The sequence below is a fragment of the Bos grunniens genome, chromosome 5 (genome assembly GCF_055505025.1).
Source record: "Bos grunniens cultivar Pamir isolate PY7600 chromosome 5, Bosgru_T2T1.0, whole genome shotgun sequence".
Classification (NCBI taxonomy): domain Eukaryota; kingdom Metazoa; phylum Chordata; class Mammalia; order Artiodactyla; family Bovidae; genus Bos; species Bos grunniens.
This window is the reverse complement of record NC_141169.1, coordinates 47,310,765-47,334,330: the sequence shown is the minus strand read 5'-3', so window position 1 is coordinate 47,334,330 and position 23,566 is coordinate 47,310,765.

The following is a 23,566-nucleotide window of genomic DNA, read 5'->3' as shown; positions in this document are numbered from 1 at the left end:
AAGGGCTTGAACACAGACCTTTGGCTTTCAGAGCCCACCCCTTTTACTTTTGGACATTTGGCCTCTCTTCCCTCCACTATACCTAACATTCCTAAAACTATTATTATAAAGTACTGGGAAGACCCTTTATCAAGATAACGAAAATGTACTTGTAAGTGTCTTGTACAGAATCGCCACAAAGCACCTGAACTATTAGCAGCTCTGGTGGACACAGCAAGACTGATGACTGTGTTCTTCTCACAGTAGTCCTTTCTGTCATGTGCACTGCCCGCTCAAGTTTGCATTGAGTAATGTTATTTTGGGATGGAGAAGACGCCAAAAGATAGAAGAGAGTAAGTCAAGGATACACATCAAAAATATTGTGCATTTTTACTCTACCAGAGAAAAACACCACTAAACCTAAAATAGATAAAAGAGTTAAAAAAACAAAGAAATTTAGCACCAGTGATGTGTTACATACTTTATTATGTAAAACTCAATTCTCCTAAAAGCTCTGTGTGACATAAGTATTATTGCCCTTTTTAAATGTGAGGGACCTGAAGTAAACTAATACAGAGACAGAATTCAAACCCAACTTTTCTCTTGCGAAGGTCTTTGCTCTATCTTCTACTGTTCAGCTACTCTATGGCTATGAAATGCAGAGGTAAAAACCAGTTCTGGAGTCAACTCAAATCCTCGGTATCCAAATTATAACACCCCCCCGCCCCGCTTATTCACTGCGTAATCTTGAGCAAATGAGTGCATCTCTCAGCAGCCTGATTTCCCTATTTGTAAGATGGAAATGATCATGACACATAAGGCGTTGTTGTGGGGACTGATTACAAAAGTACACAGAAGAATGCCCCTGGGCACATTGTAAAAAGGCTCGATAAAATGTTGAAATAAAATCATTGTTCATGTTTTTATTATTATGAACCATTGTGACAGTAGTTGGAACAAGGTAAATATGTTCATTTCCACATTTGTAATCAACATTGCACTGGAGTTCTTAGCCAGAGCCATAAAACAAGAGGAAGAAAAAATCAAGTTGTGCAGTTTGGAAAGGAAGGAGTATAATGATGTTTACTCACAGATGATGTGGTAGCAAACTTAGAAGTAGGTTTGGGCACATGCAGGATGTTTTGAGAATGTATACATCTATTATTATATTGCTGATATTTACTATTTACAAGTCCTTCTTTCCTTGTAAGACTTTGAGTATATCAAGGGCACTTGGCTCAGTAAAGCCTGGCACAGAGTAGGAGCTAACTCTATGTTTCACTCCTACAACTTATCCAACTATATGTATTTAACTGAGACCATTCCAGATACTTGACTCTATGCTAGACTGTAAATTAAGAGAGGACGAAGATTAAAAACATTCTCTACCCTCATAAAGCTCAATTTTTCTCAGGAAGACAGGTATTAAATAAGTAAAAATGTAAATAAGCAAGACCATTATAGACTGTGATACATTTTATGATGGAGATAAAACAAATGAGATAAAGAGTAATCAGGGGAGACACCTTAGACAGGGTGGCCAGGGAAAGCCTTTCTAAGTAGGTGGACTTTAAGCCAACAACTGAAGGATCAGAATGAAATAGCCATACAGAGAGCTTGGAGAAGAGTATTCTGAGCAGAGACAAGAGCAAATGTCCTTGACAAATGCATGCAGTACAGATGAATTAATAGTATCCGTTGGTTAATAGTGTTCCAATGATAATTTAGTTCGCAATGTACATTACTATTTTTTGGATATTTCCCTTTCAGATGCTTCCCCCCACTTGCCAGGCATGTGAAAATATAAAATTTTCAAAGTGCATTTTCCTTCTTTAAAAAAACATGTTATGCACCTGTCATTTGTACATATAAATTCATAACCAGGCAAGCAGTCCTTGGCAACCCTATTAAATTGTATACATATGAGTTATGAATGAGTTTGTTTACTAGGTCCAAGAATTAAATATATCCCAAGGGCTAAGAAATTCTCAGCGAGTCTCTGCCAACTCCACAAAGTTATAGTCTTGTATAAATCCCACAAGGAGTGGAAAGGGATTATCTTATCATCCCTCTACATAGAGTAGATGTAAAGTAAGCAAATGCTGCTAGAGCAGAGCAGAAAATTGATCAAAATAACATTCACAGCTTCCCTGGCAACTCAGTGGTAAAGAGTCTACCTGTCAGTGCAGGAGACGTGGGTTCGATCCCTGATCTGGGAAGATCCCACATGCCGCAAAGCAGCTAAGCCCCTGTGCCACAACTGTTGAGCCTGTGCCCTAGAGCCCGGAAGCCACAACTATTGGACCCGTGCCGCAGCCACAGAAGCCCCTGAGCCTACAGCCTGTGCTCTGCAGCAAGAAAAGCCTCTGCAAGGAGAAGCCCAGGCACTGCAACTAGAGAGCAGCCTCAACTTGCTGCAACTACAGAAGAACCTGAGCAGCAAGAAAGACCCAGCACAGCCAAAAAATTAAAAACAAAAACCAAAAATTAAAAAATTAACATTTGTGTCTTAGAGATCTTTTTTCCTCCATCAAAAGCTCAGAGGACTATATTCAAAATGAAAATATATAGGTCAGCAGATAACACCTGTCTATCTATCTCTACCTGCTGTGATTGGTCACATGTCAATGTTTTAACTAGACATGGATGTCAACTGAGCCTCGAGTCTATTCTGTATAAAACATCAGCTTTCCAGAGTAAACTAGAGAGAAAGAGAAACTCTATGATCATGAGACATGTCAAAATTATACAATATAGTTTCAGAGAAAAGCTTGGAGGAAAATTGGAGTAATAGGATCTCCCCTAGATATTACCCTCTGGTTTTGAATTCAGGCTGCAGGCCCATTTATGAGTTGTGTATTTGCATATTGACTCTCTAAAGCATATCATTAAAAATCCACTTGTTAGGTGAAGCCATCTTTCCCATTTGAGTACAAGCTCCTATACAGATAGAATTTTAAGAGTGTCCCCCACCCACACACACACACAAATCTGGTAATTTTTTCCAGTTACCCTGCTTGTTGCAAAAGCCACAATTAGAATGTAATTTCTTTAGATGAAAGTACTGATCCTTATTAATATGAAAATAAACCTAGTAAATGAGTTTTGGATCTTTTCTTTGAAAGCAATTTTGATGACAAGGAAATAGTATGAAAGCACTGAGCATATATGATGATTGAAAAGTGGCAAAAAGACACCAAATGATGAGCTTTAATCACCACGAATAAATTTCTCCAACCTCAAAATATTTTGTGGCAAGTTTGGTCTCTAGGTGTTTGTTTAGGTTTTGGGCAATTTGGGAAACTTAATGTACAGGATAGAATGATGTAAAGCAAATACAGAAAACTTCCAAGTGACAATGGCTTAAAAGAGAAAGAAGTTGGTCTTTTATACAAAAAGAGTTTTATACTCATGTTACTGTGGTAGCTGCTCAGAATCATCAAGAACCTATCCTTGTATCTAAATTCACTGGATCCCAAAACAACTCTCAGAAATATTTACAGGAATAAAAAACATGTACTTAATGAGGTAGAGTTTCAAAATCTGGCTTCCAATCAACTAATGCATGAGTTTAGCAAGATTGCAGAGCATAATATATGAAAATAAACTGTATTTCTATATACATTATTTTACAACCAGAAATTGAGGAAAAAAACATTTCAAATAGCATCAGAAATATGAAATACTTAGGGATAAATCTGTAAAAAGATGTGAAAGACACATACTGTAAATGACTGGATCACATGGCCTGAGTAGCAGAGAAACTTCTGGCATCTTATCACAGACCTATGGCCAAGCCCTCCCTTGCTCTGGATGTCTTAGAAAATGGAAGCTTCCTAAGTGATCCAATAAATGGATCAAAGCCGTATTCTGTACTACAGTACGTATCTCCTCCGAACTCCAGAGGCTGACAAAACACAGTGCTTATTTTCCTGTGGCATGAGATGTGAGGTGCAATAGTATATTCATCTTGGAAGGAGGTATCCCAGTATTTCCCAGTCCAGTGACTCCAGAGAAGTCTACCAATATAGCAAGCTTTTGACTCTCCTTGGGGCTTTTCTTCCACTTTTTAGTGCTATGCCATCATTCAGGATTCTTGCCACTTCTTGCTCACCAGATTCAATTGGCATAATGTCACAATATAGTGGACCCATGATGTTCCATGAAATATCAAGATGACTTGATACAGCATGCAGACACATGACCGAGAACAAGAAACTTAACATAGATCTGGGTCAAGGCAATGAGTTTACTATATAAAAGCAAACTGCTTTTGATCCTTTCTACTGATGAAAATTAAGCAAATTAAGAGTTGGATACCAAATACCATTGGATACATTGATGTGCTCCAATAAACCTACCGTATTTGGCATGGAATTTGCAACTGGGGCTACTGCCTGTTTATATTTACAATATTCCAATAATATCCCCCATTAGCCATATGTTTTTTACAGGAGAAAGAATTAAACCTTGAGATGATAGGGAGCACCATTCCTACATCCTTTCAGTCTTAGAGTGCTACTCATCTCTTCAGTGTCTCTTGGAAGGTAATGCTTCTGCCTTACTATCTTTGCCAAGTGGGGGAGTGACAGTTTTAGGGACTTTCACTTGGCTTTTACTAGCATCACGGTCCTTACTTTGCAAATCTTACGGTCAAATGTAAAATTACTGTTTGTGCCAAGAATATTTATTCCAATTTTATATTCAGGACAGAGAAAATTAGCACAAGATAGATCTGCGGATTCATGAGATAAACTGTGAGGTGGACATGGGCCAGGACTCCATTTACCAACTAGCCTGCATACATTTTACTTTATTCTTGGCCCTTGAAAAGTCTGAACATTCTACATGCTCCAGTGGGGAGTTATCCTTGAAAAAAATATCACAGATTGTTTTGGAGCAATGACTAGAAAAAGACATGCTTGTGATAACATTACAGGGTACTTCCTCAAGGGCATACACCCTCTATTTCAATCTGTTGGCTCTGGGTCTGTGAATTGTCTTAGCTCTAGAAAATGAATGAGAAATTGCAATTTTCTGTTATAGTAGCTGACATCAGCTCACTACACACCAACTCTCACTTTTAAAAATTGTTTTGTTGTTGTACAAATCAACTAGATTTTCATTCCATGATCCTTGTATTTTGACCCTAGAAACATCACCTAGCTCTCACCCTGGATTCCTATGGATGAAGGCATCCTGATGGCCATTTCACTCTTTCTGTCCATTACTATAACCAAAGACTTATTGTCTAAACCAGGATGTTGAGAGTGAAAGTTGGGACTATCATTAATAATAATACTGGGACAACAAGTGAAAATTGTCCTGACCAAACTATGATGTATGTTGCCTTACTCATTTTGGTCACTGGTTCCATCTTGCCTCCAAAGATTCAGGGCTGCCACCTGGCTTCTGCCATTTCTTAATCCTTTCATTCTCCTGAATTCCAAAGATTACAGTTGCCATGCAGCATCTTATACTGTCAACCCAGCCCATATGGGACAGAAACCATCATACTTCTCAAAGATACTAATGACTCCTTTAAGTACATCTTGTTGCTTTACAAAAGAAGCATCCTTTAGGACCACTCATTAAGTGTTAGGTGGTGGGTCCTTCAAAACTTCTCATAAGCTTGAGCCCTCTGAATGCTTTCCCAGTCTCATGCCAAGGAAATTCTAGCAATACCTCTTCATTTACTATAAGCTATTGCTCTAGCCAAACTTCAAAGAGCCATCTCAGCAAGCAGACTAGGAGGACAAGGTCCTGTTGTCTTTGCCAAAGCACTGAATCCCAAGTCATAGATGAGTGTCCCCATATCAGTAAATTACCCCATCTGGCCTTGTATTTCAAACTCCTCCCCAATGCCCTAAAAACCTAGTCCCTCACATGTTCCCCTAGTTCAAGCCTGTATATGTGATCCACATTATTCAATTCCCTTGACACATAAACTATTTCTTCCTGGAGCAGAGTACTTCTTCATTCAACCTGTGCTGAAATATGACCCTGGTTTTCTGCCTGGGTAATGGGGTGGGGGTGTGTGTGTTAATAATCAGCAAGATTTTATAAGATACTTGCTATAGCTGAGATCATTGCTTGGTCTCCAGGTACAAGAAGGCCTTTCTCCTAACAAGTGATGCATGTGTGCATGCTAAGTCGCTTCAGTCATGTCTGACTCTTTGCAACCCTATGGACTGTAGCCCACCAGGCTCCTCTGTGCATGGGATTCTCCAGGCAAGAACACTGGAGTGGGTCGCCATGCCCCTCTCCAGGGGATCTTCCCTGACCCAGGGATTCAACTCTCATCTCTATGTCTCCTGCTTTGGCAGGGAGCTTCTTTACCACTAGTGTCACCTGGGAAGCCCTAGCAAGTGTCTGCTTTTGCCAGCTTAGAGAGTTTAGAGGAATTTAGGCGTCACAGACTCTCAAGCTCACCTATCTAAAATCCAGATCTCAGGACCTTATCCTTTTTGTATCAAAGCTCTTTCATTTACAGTGGAAATCTGTCAAGTGTGCATAACATCCTTTGCATCATCTCCACCCTTAAAATCAGACCCAGAGCCTGATTTTCAGCACAGTCTACCTTGCGGCTGCAGGAGCTGAGCATTTTCTTTCAATCCATTCTAGAAGCTGATTCTGAGTATTTCCTCTTCCTCAGCACACAGTCATGATAGTAATTGACTGCTCTATCTCTGAGAAAAGCTTGGAGGAAGATTTACAGTATATACTTGTGGACAGTATATACTTGCAGGGACAGTATATACTTGCAGGTATTTCCCAAGGGACCCATCCTCCTTTTCAATCAAAGGTCTTTGAGTTTTTGAACTGGCTTAGGTTTGCAAGTTAGATGGAAGGTCTTGACTCTCCATTGTGATGACTCATGTCAACTCTCTGGCCACAAGACCTGGATTACTTTTTTCTGTTATGATGATCAAGTAACATTTCAGTAGAATGTCTACCAATTTCATTTCTGTGGCTGGTGGTCAAGAATTTTGGTTAGCCCTTGAAGCATCCCCCGAGGTATCAAAGATGACGTAATGAGGAGGGGTCCAGGGAGTTAGTGTACAGGTCACTGATGATAAATCCACTGCACCCCCCACCCACTGAAACCTTTAAATTCCATCCTCTGCATTACTAGGGAAAGTTCTACATCCTCATCTCAATGAATGCACGCTTCCATTGAACCCAAGTTCTGTCAACCAACCAAGTAAACTGTTAGAACCATTTCTGTATGTACAAAGTAATGCATTTTACTTCCACAATCTCTGGAAAGGGTACCTCATTCAATTTATTTGACTTAATTCAGTTATATAAGAAACAATGTATCATAAGGAATTGGTTAAACAGATACTTAAGAGACTGAAAAGGCAAAAGGAAAACAATAACACAGAAATAATGACAAGGAAAGAAGCCAGCATTCCAGGGACAGGGGGAGACAAAGGAAAGAGATTGGATTCATTAAAATTTAGAGCCTTGGGCAGCCTCCATAGAGCAAGAACTGAGGCCTTTGAGGAGGGGTGCTAGAAGCCAGTATGTTTGAGAGGGTGATGTTGACAGGCACAAACGCAAACCGAGGACTTGGTGGTTTCTCCTCTAGGCTTTCAGTCTCCCTCTAGTGTTCCCTTTTGGAAAAACCTAACAGGGAGCCAGCTGCTAAAACAGAAACATGGCTCATAGAGCATCACAAAGCATTATAAAGAAAAGCGGATTGGAGCTGGGAAACAACAGCTAAATAATCAGCATGGTACCTCTCAGACTATCACCCTGGCGATTGGCTCAATGTGGCCATATATCAGTTGCCCAGGGCTGTGAACAGGACCCAGTCTCCTCCATAAGACTCACCCTTGTGACTTGTCTCAGTTTGCACCACACCTCATCCTAACCTGACCCTAGATGAAAGTCTTAGTGATTCTGATGCTACTTCAAGCAGGAGTTAATGCCACCTCCACTTACTATCAGCAATACAGTCCCTATTGGGATCCAATTGCTGTCGTTTACTCACTAAACAACTGTCTGACTCTTTTGCGACCCCATGGACTATAGCCCACCAGGCTCCTCTGTCCATGGGATTTCCCAGGCAAGAACACTAGAGTGGGTTGTCATTTCCTCCTTCAGGGGATCTTCTTGACTTAATAATTGAACCCGTGTCTCCTGGTTGGTAGGTGGATTCTTTACCACTGAGCCACCTGGGAAGCCCATTGGCATAAGGCTGGAGAGAAAACTCCAAAATCATGTTCCGAAGGGTCTGCTTTCAAGGATTGTCCTTGGATCCAGCAATCTTAGCCAAGTTCTCCAGGACGAACACCTGTATGTTGCTACCTTAACTCAAAAATACAAGATCAAGAGCAAAGGAAAGGGAGAAAGAGGTAGGGGGAGGCAGCACAAGGTATATTACTGAGTAGCCTTCCATCTAGTTTCAAATAAACTCATTGCTTGATCTTGTGGGATCCTAAGAGTCTATAAACTACTGCATTTTAGGGTAGTCTGTGAGATGGAAGGAGTGAGGATTAATCATTTTTCTGCTGGTTTCCATGTCTCTTTGTTCTACGATTTGCTCTCTGTGATTCTCTTTAAGATTCCCTTTCTTGCAATTCTGATTTGAATGCGTGTGTGCTGAGCCTGTCCTGAGACATCTCATGCCTTAGGAGCAGCAGGGGGACCCTATGTCAGGAGGGAAATTCACATGTGTTGGACAAGTGACGAGGCACTGTCTAGTTGGAGTAAACCATAGCTCATTCCAGATAGGTCATCATAGGAGCACAAGGTGGGGAAATAGTGAAAAAGGACCATGATGAGGCTGAAAAGATTCTAGTGATGTCTGTTACAAACATCATTTATAACAGCAAAAAAATGAGAAGCAACCCAAAGGCTATCAATAGGAGAATGACTGCACAAAATGCATATAATATTATGAAGCTCTAAAAAATTAGAAAGTATCTTATGTGGTGTTATGGAAAATCTATAACACATATGATTCAGTGAATCAGAAGGGTCAGGGTGAGTATTTGTAATATGCAACCTTTTGTTAAAAAATAGGAAAATGAAACCATATCTATTAGTACACATAAAGACAATCTATAATGATACATGGGGAACTAAGAACATTATTCACCTGTAGATACCATGGTAAGAGCTGAGCATATGGGTACAAGTATGGGAGGTTGCAGCCACAAAATTAAAAGATGCTTGCTCCTTGGAAGAAAAGTTTTGACAAACCTAGGCAACATATTAAGAAATAGAGACGTTGCTTTGCTGACTAAAGTTCATATAGTCAAAGCTATGGTTTTTCCAGTAACGGATGAGAAAGTTAGACCATAAAGAAGGCTGAGTGCCAAAGAATTGATACTTTTGAATTGTGGTGCTGGAGAAGACTCTTGAGAGTCCCTTGGACTGCAAGGAGATCAAACCAGTCAATCCTAAAAGGAAATCAACCCTGAATATTCATTGGAAGGACTGGTGCAGAAGCTCCAATACTTTGGCCACCTGATGTGAAAAGCTGACTCATTGGAAAAGACTCTTATTGAAGGAAAGATTGAAGGCAAAAGGAGAAGGGGGTGACAGAGGATGAGATGGCTGGATGGTATCACTGACTCAATGGACATGACTTTGAGAAAACTGCAGGAGATAGTCAAGGACAGGAAAGCCTGGAGTGCTGCAGTTCATGGGGTCCCAAAGTGTTGGACAACACTGAGCGACTGACCAACAATAACAATAGGAGATTGGGTTTCCACTGTAAAATGTTTTGTACTTTGAGCTTTTGAATCATGAGAATAAGCTAAGCATTCAGTGAAGAAGCTGGGGTAGAGAGAATCATAAAGGAACATCTAGAAAAACAAAATGTTAGGAAATATGACTTATCTTCTCACTTTGAAATGGATAAAAAATGACAATGATAAAAACTGTGAGGCTTTAAAAAACTGCAGACCTTGTTCTTCAAAACGTTTAATTAGTCATGCAAGACTAATACATGAAAAGAGAGAAAATGAAAACAAAATACAGAATGAAAAAAGGGGTGAAAATGCAAACACGGTAATACAAACAAGTGTACACTAGCCAACTTGTTAGGGTGGGAGGGATGTGGGAGGGGGTTTCAGGATTGGCGGGGACACATGTATACTTATGGCCGATTCATGTTGATATATGGCAAAAACCATCACAATATTGTAAGTAATTATCTTCCAATTAAAGTAATTTAAAAAGAAAAGTTTAATGAAATGGAAAAATTCAAAGAAAAGTAAGATGTTGACATTAAAAAGTGAGAATCAGAAGAAAGCAGTAAGTATTTTAAAAATCAAAATGGTCAAAGACGTCCACTCCACCCCATCCCATTTTATAAATGCTACTTTCCAAACACAAGCAAAATCTGACTACTAAACAATCCAAGCCACCATCATTTCTCAACTGGACTTTTTGAAACTGCTCTCCCTGTTTCCATTCCTGGCTCACCGCCATCTATTCTCCATACTGGTAAGAGTGTTTTTTTGTTTTGTTTTATAATGCGAGACATCACTTGCTCATCTCTTTCAGATATCTGCTCAAATATCCCTTGATAAAAGAGGACTTCACCTTTTTCTTCAGCCCTATCTCTCTTTATCCCTTATTATGTATTACTTTGTTTTACTTGCTACCACCAGATATAGTATGTATTGCTTTTTTATGCTTTATTGTCTGTCTTCCCAGTCCAGAATTAAATTTCATGAGAGCAGGGATTTTGTTCTGTCACTACTGTTTTCTCTGTACTTAAGAGTGGCTGGCACAGAATACGCATTCAAATATTTACTGAGGAATGTCATTTATATAACTGCATGAAAATAATACTGTATATTGCACAGTATTTTTATATATATAGAAAAACCTAAAGACATGCATATGAATGATAGCCACCAAATTCTAAACAATGTAATCCATACATGGGGTCATGTTTTATTTCTCATGTTGAATGATAGGTATATAGGTATTTATTATATTATTTTCCTTACCTTTTTGGTACCTGGTCAGTCAGTATATTAATCAGATCAGTCGCTCAGTCATGTCTGACTCTTTGCGACCCCATGAATCACAGTACACCAGGCCTCCCTGTCCATCACCAACTCCTGGAGTTCACTCAGACTCATGTCCATCAAGTCAGTGATGCCATCCAGCCATCTCATCCTCTGTCGTCCCCTTCTCCTCCTGCCCTCAATCCCTCCCAGCATCAGAGTCTTTTCCAATGAGTCAACTCTTCGCATGAGGTGGCCCAAGTACTGGAGTTTCAGCTTTAGCATCATTCCTTCCAAAGAAATCCCAGGGCTGATCTCCTTCAGAATGGACTGGTTGGATCTCCTTGCAGTCCAAGGGACTCTCAAGAGTCTTCTCCAACACCACAGTTCAAAAGCATCAATTCTTCAGTGCTCAGCCTTCTTCACAGTCCAACTCTCACATCCATACATGACCACTGGAAAAACCATAGCCTTGACTAGACGAACATTTGTTGGCAAAGTAATGTCTCTGCTTTTGAATATGCTCTCTAGGTTGGTCGTAAGTTTCCTTCCAAGGAGTAAGCGTCTTTTAATTTCATGGCTGCAGTCACCATCTGCAGTGATTTTGGAGCCCAGAAAAATAAAGTCTGCCACTGTTTCCACTGTTTTCCCATCTATTTCCCATGAAGTGGTGGGACCGGATGCCATGATCTTCGTTTTCTGAATGTTGAGCTTTAAGCCAACTTTTTCACTCTCCACTTTCACTTTCATCAAGAGGCTTTTTAGTTCCTCTTCACTTTCTGCCATAAGGGTGGTGTCATCTGCATATCTGATGTTATTGATATTTCTCCCGGCAATCTTGATTCTAGCTTGTGTTTCTTCCAGTCCAGAGTTTCTCATGATAGTCAAGTATAAACTCAAGACCCTGATCAACTTGATTTGAATTCTGTCTTTGCCATTTGGAAACTGTGTGGCTTGAGAAGTTCTGCTTAACTTCTCTGGATTTCAGTGTCTTTCTCTGTATCATGATGATAATAACACCCATCTTATCAGTGCATATATGAAAAGTGGTTGCATATAATCAAAGTGACATAAGACACTTCCCTATTCCCTACTGCTGCTGCTGCTAAGTCGCTTCAGTCGTGTCCGACTCTGTGCGACCCCATAGACGACAGCCCACCAGGCTCCGCCATCCCTGGGATTCTCCAGGCAAGAGTACTGGAGTGGGTTGCCATTTCCTTCTCCAACGCATGAAAGTGAAAAGTGAAAGTGAAGTCACTGAGTCAGGTCCAACTCTCAGCGACCCCGTGGACTGCAGCCTACCAGGCTCCTCCATCCATGGGATTTTCCAGGCAAGAGTACTGGAGTGGGGTGCCATTGCCTTCTCCACTATTCCCTACTAATGAGTTCAAATTCAACAGAGGATTCTACTCTAAAGCAACAAATAAAAACAGTCCCTCTTGGCATTATCATTCTTGTATCTTAATGAGCACAGAAGAGAGGAAAGAAACATATCTACGTTTAAATTTTGACCATGCCATTTCCCAGTTATGTGACCTTCAGCAAGTTATTTTCCCTTTATGATCCTTACTTACTTCTCCTGAAAAATGGGAATAATAAGTTACACTTTTATCAACAAACATTGCACAAATGTATTCAAACATACCAGATGACGTCTAACATAGACATTAGGTTACATAGTCTAGGTCAACATAAACAATAGGTTAGCTATTACTGCTGTTGCCTAGAACAGTGACGAGCACTGGAGAACAGAGGTCACAGACACACAGATCCTATTCTTACAGAGCTTGTGTCCTAGTAGTGGACAGTCTGACACCTGGACAAATTATAATGCACTGTGAAAAGTTCAACACTAGAAATAGCATAGAGAAGGGACTGGTTAAAGTATGACAGAGCCCAGCGAGGTTCCCCTATGACAAAACTCACTGGAAGCCTTCCTCTAACTGCCAGAGGAAGCTGTCCATGGGGGATACTACATACTTTTGACGTCTGCACTCCCCTGTGTGTCTCCAGTGGCCTCCAGTGATGACGCTAAGCACTGTGCCAGCTGACAAGGGAGAAATGTCCCAGTATCATAAACTTGGCAGCGAAGGGTGAATGTGGAGCAGAGAGGCAATAGATTGATAATAGTATAAGCCAATGAATCCATAATTATGTTAAGTGTAAATAAATCAAATGATTTAATTAAAAGACAAAAACTTTGAGATAATTAAAACCAGGTGCTATATAAGTAACAGATTTAGAAAATAAAAACATGGATGGTATGAAAAAAGTTTCTATTTCAATTACTAGAAATAAAGAAGAATGACAAGTTCAATTTGTAAGAAATTTTATAGCAAATAAAAAATTGTATGCATCTAATAACTTAGACTTAAAATGTTGGAAGTAGAAATTGATAGATATGAAGTGAAATATACAAACCCACAATCATATTGAGAAATCATACCATATAGTTTTCAGTAGCTGACTAAATAAGCAGATAAAAATCACTGAGGATATAGAAGATTTGTGGGATTATTACAATGATAGACACATGGATCAATGGAAACATAAAAAGAAACTGCACACAGAACTACACATATATGGGCGCTTGATTTATAACGGAAGGAGCACTGGAGTATAATAAGGGAAAAGATTTTTCAAAAGGCATAATTAGGACAAAGAAAAGCTCTTAAAGGAAAAATTTGATAGAGTGGGCTAATATTAAAATTATGAACTTCTGTTCACCAAAAGACGCTAGGAAGATATTGAAGACAAGATACAGGGTGGGAGAAGTCATTTACATAACATTTATATTATAGATACTAACAAAAAGATTACATACAAAGCATGATGAAAGACAACTCAAAAAAAAAAGTAGGGGCAAAATCTTAACCAGGCATTTCGCATAAGAAGAAATGCTCAAATGGCTGATAGGTGTTCAATCTTACTAGTGATCAGGGATGCAAGATTTAAACTATAATGAGATCTACACCCACTGGAATAGCCGAAGTCTGATAATAACCAAGAGTTGGTGAGAAAGTGCTACAAAAGCAACTCTTATCCACTGTTGGTTAGAGTGTGCTGTATTCTGTACTTAGTCACTCAGTCGTGTCCAGCACTTTGCGACCCTACGGACCATAGCCTACCAGACTCCTCTGTCCATGCGGATTCTCCAGGCAAGAATACTGGAGAGGGTTGCCATGACCTCCTCCAGGGGATCTTCCCAACCCAGGGATTGAACCCAGGTCTCCCGCATTCCAGGTGGATTCTTCACCATCTGAGCCGTCAGGGAAGTTCAAGAGTGTAAATTGATGTAAATACTTTGGGAAACAGCCATTATGTAGCAGGAACAAAGATATATATGTTGTATGACCCAGCAATTCTTCTCCTAAGTATATACTGTACAGAAATGCAGGCTTAGACATGGACAAGAATTTTAATCACTGCACTTCGTGTAACAGCCAAAGAGTGAAAACAAAGCAAATGTTCAAATGATAAAGTAGATCAAAGTAGAAGATGTGGTATGTTTATTCCAATGAATATTATACAGCAACAGAATGAACTAACTACAACTCACATTTACAATGAGGTAGTTTTTAAAATAATTTTTAAAATGTGATAAGTATAAGGAATTCCCTGATGGTCCAATGGTTAGAACTCAGTGCTTTTACTGCTGAGGCTTAGCTTCGATCCCTGGTCAGGGAATGAAATTCCTGCAACCCACATGACATGGCCAAATCAGTTCCAATGAGGTGGGTGAACTTAGAGTCTATTACACACAGTGAAGTAAGTCAGAAGGAGAAAGACGAATATCGTATACTGATGCATACATATGGAATCTAGAAAGATGGTACATTAATCCTACATGCAGGACAGCAAAGGAAACACAGACAAACAACAGACTTTTGGACTCAGTGGGAGAAGGGGGTGATAGTGAATGGGATGGTTAGGTGGCATCACCAACACACACACACACACACACACACATATGTGAAGAAAACAAGACAGTGACAACTATAAAAGTCAAGCAAATGGCTACCTTCTGGGAGAGAGGGGTTGTGATTTGATAAAGCAAAGAGGGATTTCTGGGGTAAACAGCAATATTCTACTTCTATATCTTGGTTTCAGTTAAATGAGTATTTGCTTTTTTAATAATTCATTTAGTGGAACAGACGTGTTTTTGCATTTTTCAAAGTTTCTGTGCTATTTCATAAACAAGTGGATTCAAATGCAAAAAGAGAGAAACAAAAATAATCCTAACATGTGTGCAACATATTCCCTGTTTGCTCCCTTTTAATTCTCATAATAATACTATGAGAACATTATTCTAGTTTTATCATTTTTATGTTAGGGGTGTGCACTATTATTTAGTCATCTTTGTCTTTTAAAATCTAGCACTATATCTGGCACATGATAATACCCTAAATGTTTATCATTAGTCTGAAGCTAAGAGAAGTGAAATGTTTTATTTTCAAGGCGGTGTAATACACAAGGAGCGGAAGCTACAAACCCAGTTTTCTGAGTCTAAGCTCTGTCACATCCATCTCTCCACATTTCTGCTATGACAGACAGAAGTGCTCCCTGATTATGATCACCTAACTGCCCACATAGCTCCAGCCGCTCTTCTTTCCTGGAGGTTAAGGGAGGGGTGAGATTGAAAGTTCCAGTCCTCTAATCAGACAATAGACTGCACAGGCAACCAACTCCCATTCTTAGGTGCTTTCCAGGACTCAGCTCATTAACATGACAAGAGACACATTGATTGCACTCAGCACTTAGGAAATTCCAACAGTTTTAGGAGCTCTCTGCCAGAAAGGGAAGACCACATATATATTTTTTACTTACAAATCATAGTATCACACATATGAGAAATGGAATTGTTGGCGTTGTTCAGTCGCTAAGTCGTGTCTGACTCTTTGTGACCCCTTGAACTGCAGCATACCAGGCTTCTCTGTCCTTCACTATCTCCCACAGTGTGCTCAAACTCATGTCCACTGAGTCAGTGATGCCATCCAACCATTTTATCCTCTGTCGTCCCCTTCTTATCCTGCCTTCAATCTTCCCTAGCATCAGTCTTTTCCAATGAGTCAGCTCTTCGCATCAGGTAGCCAAAGTATTGGAGATTCGGCATCAGTCTTTCCAATGAATATTCAGGACTTATTTCCTTTAGGATGGACTGGTTGGATCACCTTGCAGTCCAAGGGACTCTCAAGAGTCTTCTCCAGCACCACAATTCAAAAGCATCAATTCTCGGGTTCAGCCTTCTTTATGGTCCAACTCTCATATCTGTACACGACTACTGGAAAAACCATAGCTTTGACTATAGGGATCTTTGTCAGCAAAGTGATGTCTCTGCTTTTTATTACAATGTCTAGGTTTGTTATAGCTTTCCTTCCAAGGAGCAAGTGTCTTTTAATTTCATGGCTGTGGTCACTGTCCGCAGTGATTTATTTCTTGCGTGTTAGTAAACAAGGATGTCACAGTCACCAGCAATTGCAGCCAATCATGGATGATGAGCCAATGAGCCCTGAGGGAACTGAGAAAGGAAAGAATACCTGCCACCTAGTAGTCATCAGACTGCAGTCACTCCCTGCAGGCACTCCATATGATGAGCCCCGAGGAACTTAGGATGTGAAAACACAGGATACTGGCCAGTGAAGGCGTTAGTTGCTCAGTCATGTCAGATTCTTTGTGACCTCATGGATTGTAGCCCACCAGCCTCCTCTGTCTATGGGTTCTCCAGGCAAGAATATTGGAGTGGGTAGCCATTCTCTTCTCCAGGGGATCTTCCTGACACAGGGGTCAAGAGCAGGTCTCCTGCATTGCAGGTGAGGCTAATTCTTTACAGACTGAGCCACCAGGGAAGCCCCCAGATAGCTGAGGTGCATATCAAAGTAAAGATTTCAGTGAGCCCAGACTCTTACATCTTTCATACACAGAAAAGCACTACATTTCTGAACTTGGGATATCTGGTTTCTTTAACAGTAATCTTTTGTTGTTCCTTAGTACCTGTCCTTTGTTGCAGAACTCCTATATACTCTAGCTCCTTCCCTCACCTCCTCAGAGCAGTTTCTCTGAGCTATCTGAAATGCTGTCTCCCAGGCTGCAGTCCTCATTTTGGCCCCAATAAAACTTAACTGGTAACTCTCATGTTGTGTAAAATTTTTTAAACACATGCCTATGTGTGTATAAATAGTCACATTTATAATATATATCAAATATACTGTATATATCAAACTTTTGATCCACAATTGGTTGGTCTGAGGATGCAAATCCGTGGATATGCGCCAACTGTATCTACAAGTTTGCTTGCACTGAGTTGTGATATACAGTACTTTTCTTAACATGGGACATGGTAAAAAAAAATATGTTTGAAAATCCCTGCTTTGGGTGATATTTTTCTTCTATATTGCATAAGATTCATGTCAAAAGCCCATAGTTCTAAGTGTTCACTTCTGTGGAGTTCAGATTGTAAAAAAGAAATATTGGGGTTGATTAGTCTGTCATAGCACATGTCCTAATTCATTTGAATCAGTAAGTTGATAGTGGCCCAGAAGCAAAACTAGAAAATTCTGTGATGTCATTAAGCTCAAGCAAAGAACAATTATTCTTAACTGTTATTTTATCGTGGTCCGAAAGCAACAAAGTGACGTACAGCTGAGAGCAAGATCTGTGCCAACGCATACTGAAGACTAATCCTCTAACTGATTCTGACACCACCAGACTCCAGAACCACTCAGGTCATTGACTTTCAGTTAGATGTTGATCGAAAAGACTGATGAGGAAGCAAAAACTTCTTTGCCATGTTTTCTAAATATTTCTCCTTAATTATAAGAACCCCTTTTAGTGTTTTTGGTTCATTGCTCCTGTGAATGAAAAATGTTGCCAGCCATATAAGCAAACTAAGGATGCTGTGGCCATCAAGCCATCAGCCACTACAGCCTGAGGGGAGTCAGGATGGGAAAGGAGAGGATTCTGGCCAGAGAGAGCTAAGGTGCGTATCAAAGGAATGATTTCAATGAGCCCTGACTCTTGCATCTTCACAGAAAAAATGCTAAATTCATCAACGTGAGATGTCTAGTTTTCTTTAACAGTAACCTTTTGAAGTTTCAGACTACCTGGCCTTTGATGCAAAATTTCTATATATCCTGACTCCACCCCTACCTCTTGGGAGCAGTGTCTCTGAGCAGAGAGGTTTTCTCTTGGGCTTGAAGTCCTCAGAAAGTCTGCTGAATAAGACATAATTCTCAATTTTTAGGTGCATTTTTTTAGTTGACATCCCCCAGGGGTTGGTTTCGTTTCATATATGAAAGAGATTTTAAAGTTAACTTGACTCTGAATATTTATCTTTTTAGCAGAATCATTTATATACTAAGTTATTGCGTCTATAAAAAACTGTTTAATATTATTAAAGCAAATTGAAAGAGATCCAGGAGTATACAGAGGTAAATTTGCCCTGACAAACTCTCTGTAAATAAAAGTTTTGTAAATTGATTATTTTTCCATTGTTTCATTGCTTAGGAGCCCCTGACATTTTAACTTCATGTTTCTCAACCAGCCCTTTGTTTTCTTCAAGAAGCTAATGATAAAGGAATTCTGATGTGACTAACCACTCTCTAAGCTATTTGACACAACTGAATTTTCTTTTATCGTGACTGTTAAAAATGAAGACAAAACTATATTCAGTTACTGCACCGTGGTTAGAACTGCTTGTCTCTTGGCCCAAAGCTTTACACAGTGCAGAAGTACAGGACTATGTTATGAAGAAGATTTGTGAAGTGACTTGGTAGAGATAAACAGAAATAAAGACTAAGTTCTGCTTGTGAACATAATAAGCTAAGTATCTTTTGTATTTCTTATGAGCACAAGCAAAGGCCAGGCTGAATCCTTGATGGATGTAAAAGAAGCAGACATAGATTGAAAAGCAGGGAGAGCTGAATTTTGTGTCTGACTCTATACATCATCAGTTACCCTTGATCAGCATGATTTCCTCAGAAGTTTCCATGGGAATGACATTCATTAAGGGTTTTAACTTCTGAGAACAGTTTGCTCTGTTTCTGAACTATGGAGCTGAACACTGCAGATGAAAAGAGAGGAAATATTTAGCGGGTGAGAGCAACCTTTCTTTCCCCCCCAATACAAACACTACTGCTTATTTCTCACAATCTTTCTTTCAGTCTCCAGAAAAGGGTATGGTCCTTTGACAGTTTTAAGACCTTCAACAGGTTAGCACAGCATCACTGTCATATGTCTCCTCTGGCAGAACACTTACCCACCTGCCAGGTGGTGAGTGGTTTTGTATCTGCATGTTTCCATTTTGTTTTCACAATAAACCTACGAACTAGAAGTTGTTATTCTTATATTAAATAGGCTAGTTAAGCTAGATCTTCTTTTCTAACTCATGCATTTCTTTTTTTTTTTTTAAAAGCATATTTCACTATATTTTTAATGGAATAAATTGGCATGAAAAGGTAGGAAAATCAATTACATTTATGGTTTTAAAGTGAAAGTGAAGTCGCTCAGTCGTGCCCAACTCTTTGCGACCCCATGGATAGCAGCCTGCACCAAGCTCCTCCGTCCATGGGATTTTCAAGGCAAGAGTACTGGAGTGGGTTGCCATTTCCTTCTCCTAACTCATGCATTTCTGTCCAACTCCAAAGTCTTATTACTGCCTTAAGCTGCCGCTTAGGAGCATTTTACTTCTATCTGTCATGATGCTCTGTGCTACCAAATAACAATTCAGAAATTTCAAAAAACAAATGAAAAATGATATTTATATCTTAAAATCATAAACTGTCCTTATATAATTATGTATTTGTTGGAAGGCCATTTTTTCCACATAGCTATTATTTATAAGCTGTACAAACAGATGCAACATTTTACATTATTACTCAAAAATTTTATTAAGCACCTCATATTTTAACAATTTATCATACTAGTGCCCACTTTTGAAAAAAAATTATTAGATGATTTTTTTTTAAGGCTGAATTTTTGCTTACTCTTCAGGAAATAATTTTAGGAGAGATTGTTGTTCAAAAACACTCAAACAGTATCATAACTAGTACAGAAATTGTATCCTCTGGGTTCACCTTTTAAGGTGAAATACTTCTTTCTGAAAAAACTGGAAGCAAGTATAGGCTCACCACTACTGAGTACCCAAGATAAGTAAGTACTGTATGTCTTATTTCTTGTACTGTAGATGATAAACCCTTTCATCTCTGAGATTATATGTACTCAGTGGTGATATATATATATATATATATATATCAATATATGTATGTATTCAATATATAAAACAAACTTGATAGCATGTGTAGGCAGAAATTGGAAACCAAGAAGAAAAGTAAGTTACCTGTATGCCTAAAAATTCCATATGCTTGTAGCTATAAAATCTTTCTCTATTTTTTGTATTAGAGAATTTCTGCCCTTCCTGGTGAAAAAAAAATTATGAAAAATACTCTGAGAGTCCTTAGTGCTAAATTTTCACACGAAAAGTCAGAGAATGGAATCAGAAAGAGGTTAAATGTTTCATAATATTAAATGATTATTCTCCTTAGACTTGCTTTTTAAGATACTGGTCAAAAAAAGAATGGTTAAAGTAAAACTAGACATAATAGACCCCCACCCCAATATAACCATGACAGTGTGGCAGTGACATATTTTCAGAGAAAGGGGTAGATGATGAGAACAGGATGTCAATTTAAGTGTCTTGTGAAAGCAATCCCTACATGTCAAATGTTTCCTTGAGGTCAATACACGCTGTTTATTCTCCTACTGGTATACTTTAGAGATTGAAACTTGGTATAAAGAATGGTAACCCTGAATCCCGATAAAATACTTTATCAGGAAAAAAAAGGAGAGAGAGAGACTTGGTCAACTTTACTGTAATGAAATATGCTATAATATCTTGAAGTCATCTTTTAAATTGAAGTCCAGTACTCTTGCCTGGAAAATCCCATGGACGGAGGAGCCTGGAAGTCTGCAGTCCATGAGGTCACTGAGGGTCGGACACGACTGAGCGACTTCACTTTCACTTTTCACGTTCATACATGGGAGAAGGAAATGGCAACCCACTCCAGTGTTCTTGCCTGGAGAATCCCAGGGACGGGGGAGCCTGGTGGGCTGCCGTCTATGGGGTCGCAGAGAGTCGGACCGACTGAAGTGACTTAGCAGCAGCAGCATAGTTGATTTACAATGTTGTGTTAATTCTGGTATACAGCAAAGTAATTCAGTTATATATATATTCTTTTACATTATGGTTTATCTCGGGATAGTGAATATAGTTCCTTGTGCTATGCAGTAGGACCCTGGTGTTTATCCATTCTATGTATAATAGTTTGTGCCTGCTAACCCCAAACTCCAGTTCCATCCCCTCCCCACCCCCTGCTGTTGGCAACCGCAAGTCTGTTCTCTGTGTCTGTGTGTCTGTCTCACAGATAGGTTCATTTGTGTCACGTTTTAGATTCCACATATAAGCGATAATATATAGTATTTTTCTTTTTCTGACCTACTGTGCTCAGTATGATACTCTCTAGGTCCATCCATGTTGCTGCAAATGTCACTATTTCATTCTTTCTTTGGGGGGGTGGCGCTGAGTAGTATTCCACTGTATGTATGTATCACGTCTTCTTTATCCATTCATCTATCAATGGACATTTACGTTGTTGCCATGTATTGGCTATTCTGAGTAGTGATGCTATAAACATAGGGGTGCATGTATCTTTTTGAATTGTAGTTTTGTCCAGATATATACCCAGAAGTGGGATTGCTGGTTCATATGGCGACTCTCATTTAAGTTTTTTGAGGAAACTTGATGTTGTATTCCACAGTGGTTTCGCCAACTTAAATTCCCACTGTGTAGGAGGGCTCCCTTTTCTCCACACCCTCTCTAGTATTTGTTATTTGTAGACTTTAAAATGATGGCCATTCTGACCACTGTGAGGTGGTACCTCATTGTAGTTTTGATTTGAATTCCTCTAATGATTAGACTTTATTTTGGGGGGGCTCCAAAATCACTGCAGATGGTGACTGCAGACATGAAATTAAAAGACGCTTACTCTTTGGAACAAAAGTTATGAGCAACCTAGATAACATATTGAAAAGCAGAGACATTACTTGGTCAACAAAGGTCCATCTAGTCAAGGCTATGGTTTTTCCAGTGGTCATGTATGGATGTGAGAGTTGGACTGTGAAGAAAGCTGAGTGCAGAAGAATTGATGCTTTTGAACTGCAGTGTTGGAGAAGACTCCTGAGAGTCCCTTGGACTGCAAGGAGATCCAACCAGTCCCTTCTAAAGGAGATCAGCCCTGGGTGTTCTTTGGAAGGAATGATGCTAAAGCTGAAACTCCAGTACTTTGGCCACCTCATGTGAAGAGTTGACTCATTGGAAAAGACTCTGATGCTGGGAGGGATTGGGGGAAGGAGGAAGAGGGGACGACAGAGGATGAGATGGCTGGATGGCATCACCGACTTGATGGACCTGAGTATGAGTGAACTCCCGGAGATGGTGATGGACAGGGAGGCCTGGTGTGCTGCGATTCATGGTGTCGCAAAGAGTTGGACATCACTGAGTGACTGAACTGAACTGAATGATTAGTCAGGAAGCAACAGTTAGAACTGGACATGGAACAGACTGGTTCCAAATAGGAAAAGGAGTACGTCAAGGCTGTATATTGTCACCCTGCTTCTTTAACTTATATGCAGAGTACATCATGAGAAACGCTGGGCTGGAAGAAGCACAAGCTGAAATCAAGATTGCCGGGAGAAATCTCAATAACCTCAGATATGCAGATGACACTACCCTTATGGCAGAAAGTGAAGAGGAACTAAAAAGCCTCTTGATGAAAGTGAAAGAGGAGAGTGAGAAAGTTGGCTTAAAGCTCAACATTCAGAAAACGAAGATCATGGCATCTGGTCCCATCACTTCATGGGAAATAGATGGGGAAACAGTGGAAACAGTGTCAGACTTTATTTTTTTGGGCTCCAAAATCACTGCAGATGGTGATTGCAGCATGAAATTAAAAGATGCTTACTCCTTGGAAGGAAACTTACGACCAACCTAGAGAGCATATTCAAAAGCAGAGACATTACTTTGCCAACAAAGGTCCGTCTAGTCAAGACTATGGTTTTTCCAGTGGTCATGTACGGATGTGAGAGTTGGACTATGAAGAAAGCTGAGCACTGAAGAATTGATGCTTTTAAAACGTGGTGTTGGAGAAGACTCTTTGAGAGTCCCTTGGACTGCAAGGAGATCCAACCAGTCCATCCTAAAGGAGATCAATCCTGGGTGTTCATTGGAAGGACTGATATTGAAGCTGAAACTCCAATACTTTGGCCACCTCATGCGAAGAGTTGACTCATTGGAAAAGACCCTGATGCTGGGAGGGATTGGGGGCAGGAGGAGAAGGGGACGACTGAGGATGAGATGGGTAGATGGCATCACCGACTCGATGGACATGAGTTTGGGTAAACTCTGGGAGTTGGTGATGGACAGGGAGGCCTGGCATGCTGCAATTCATGGGGTTGCAAAGAGTCAGACACAACTGAGCGACTGAACTGAACTGAACTGAATGATTGGTGATGTTGAGCATCCTTTCACGTGCGTTTTGGTATGCTGTCTTTGGGGAAAT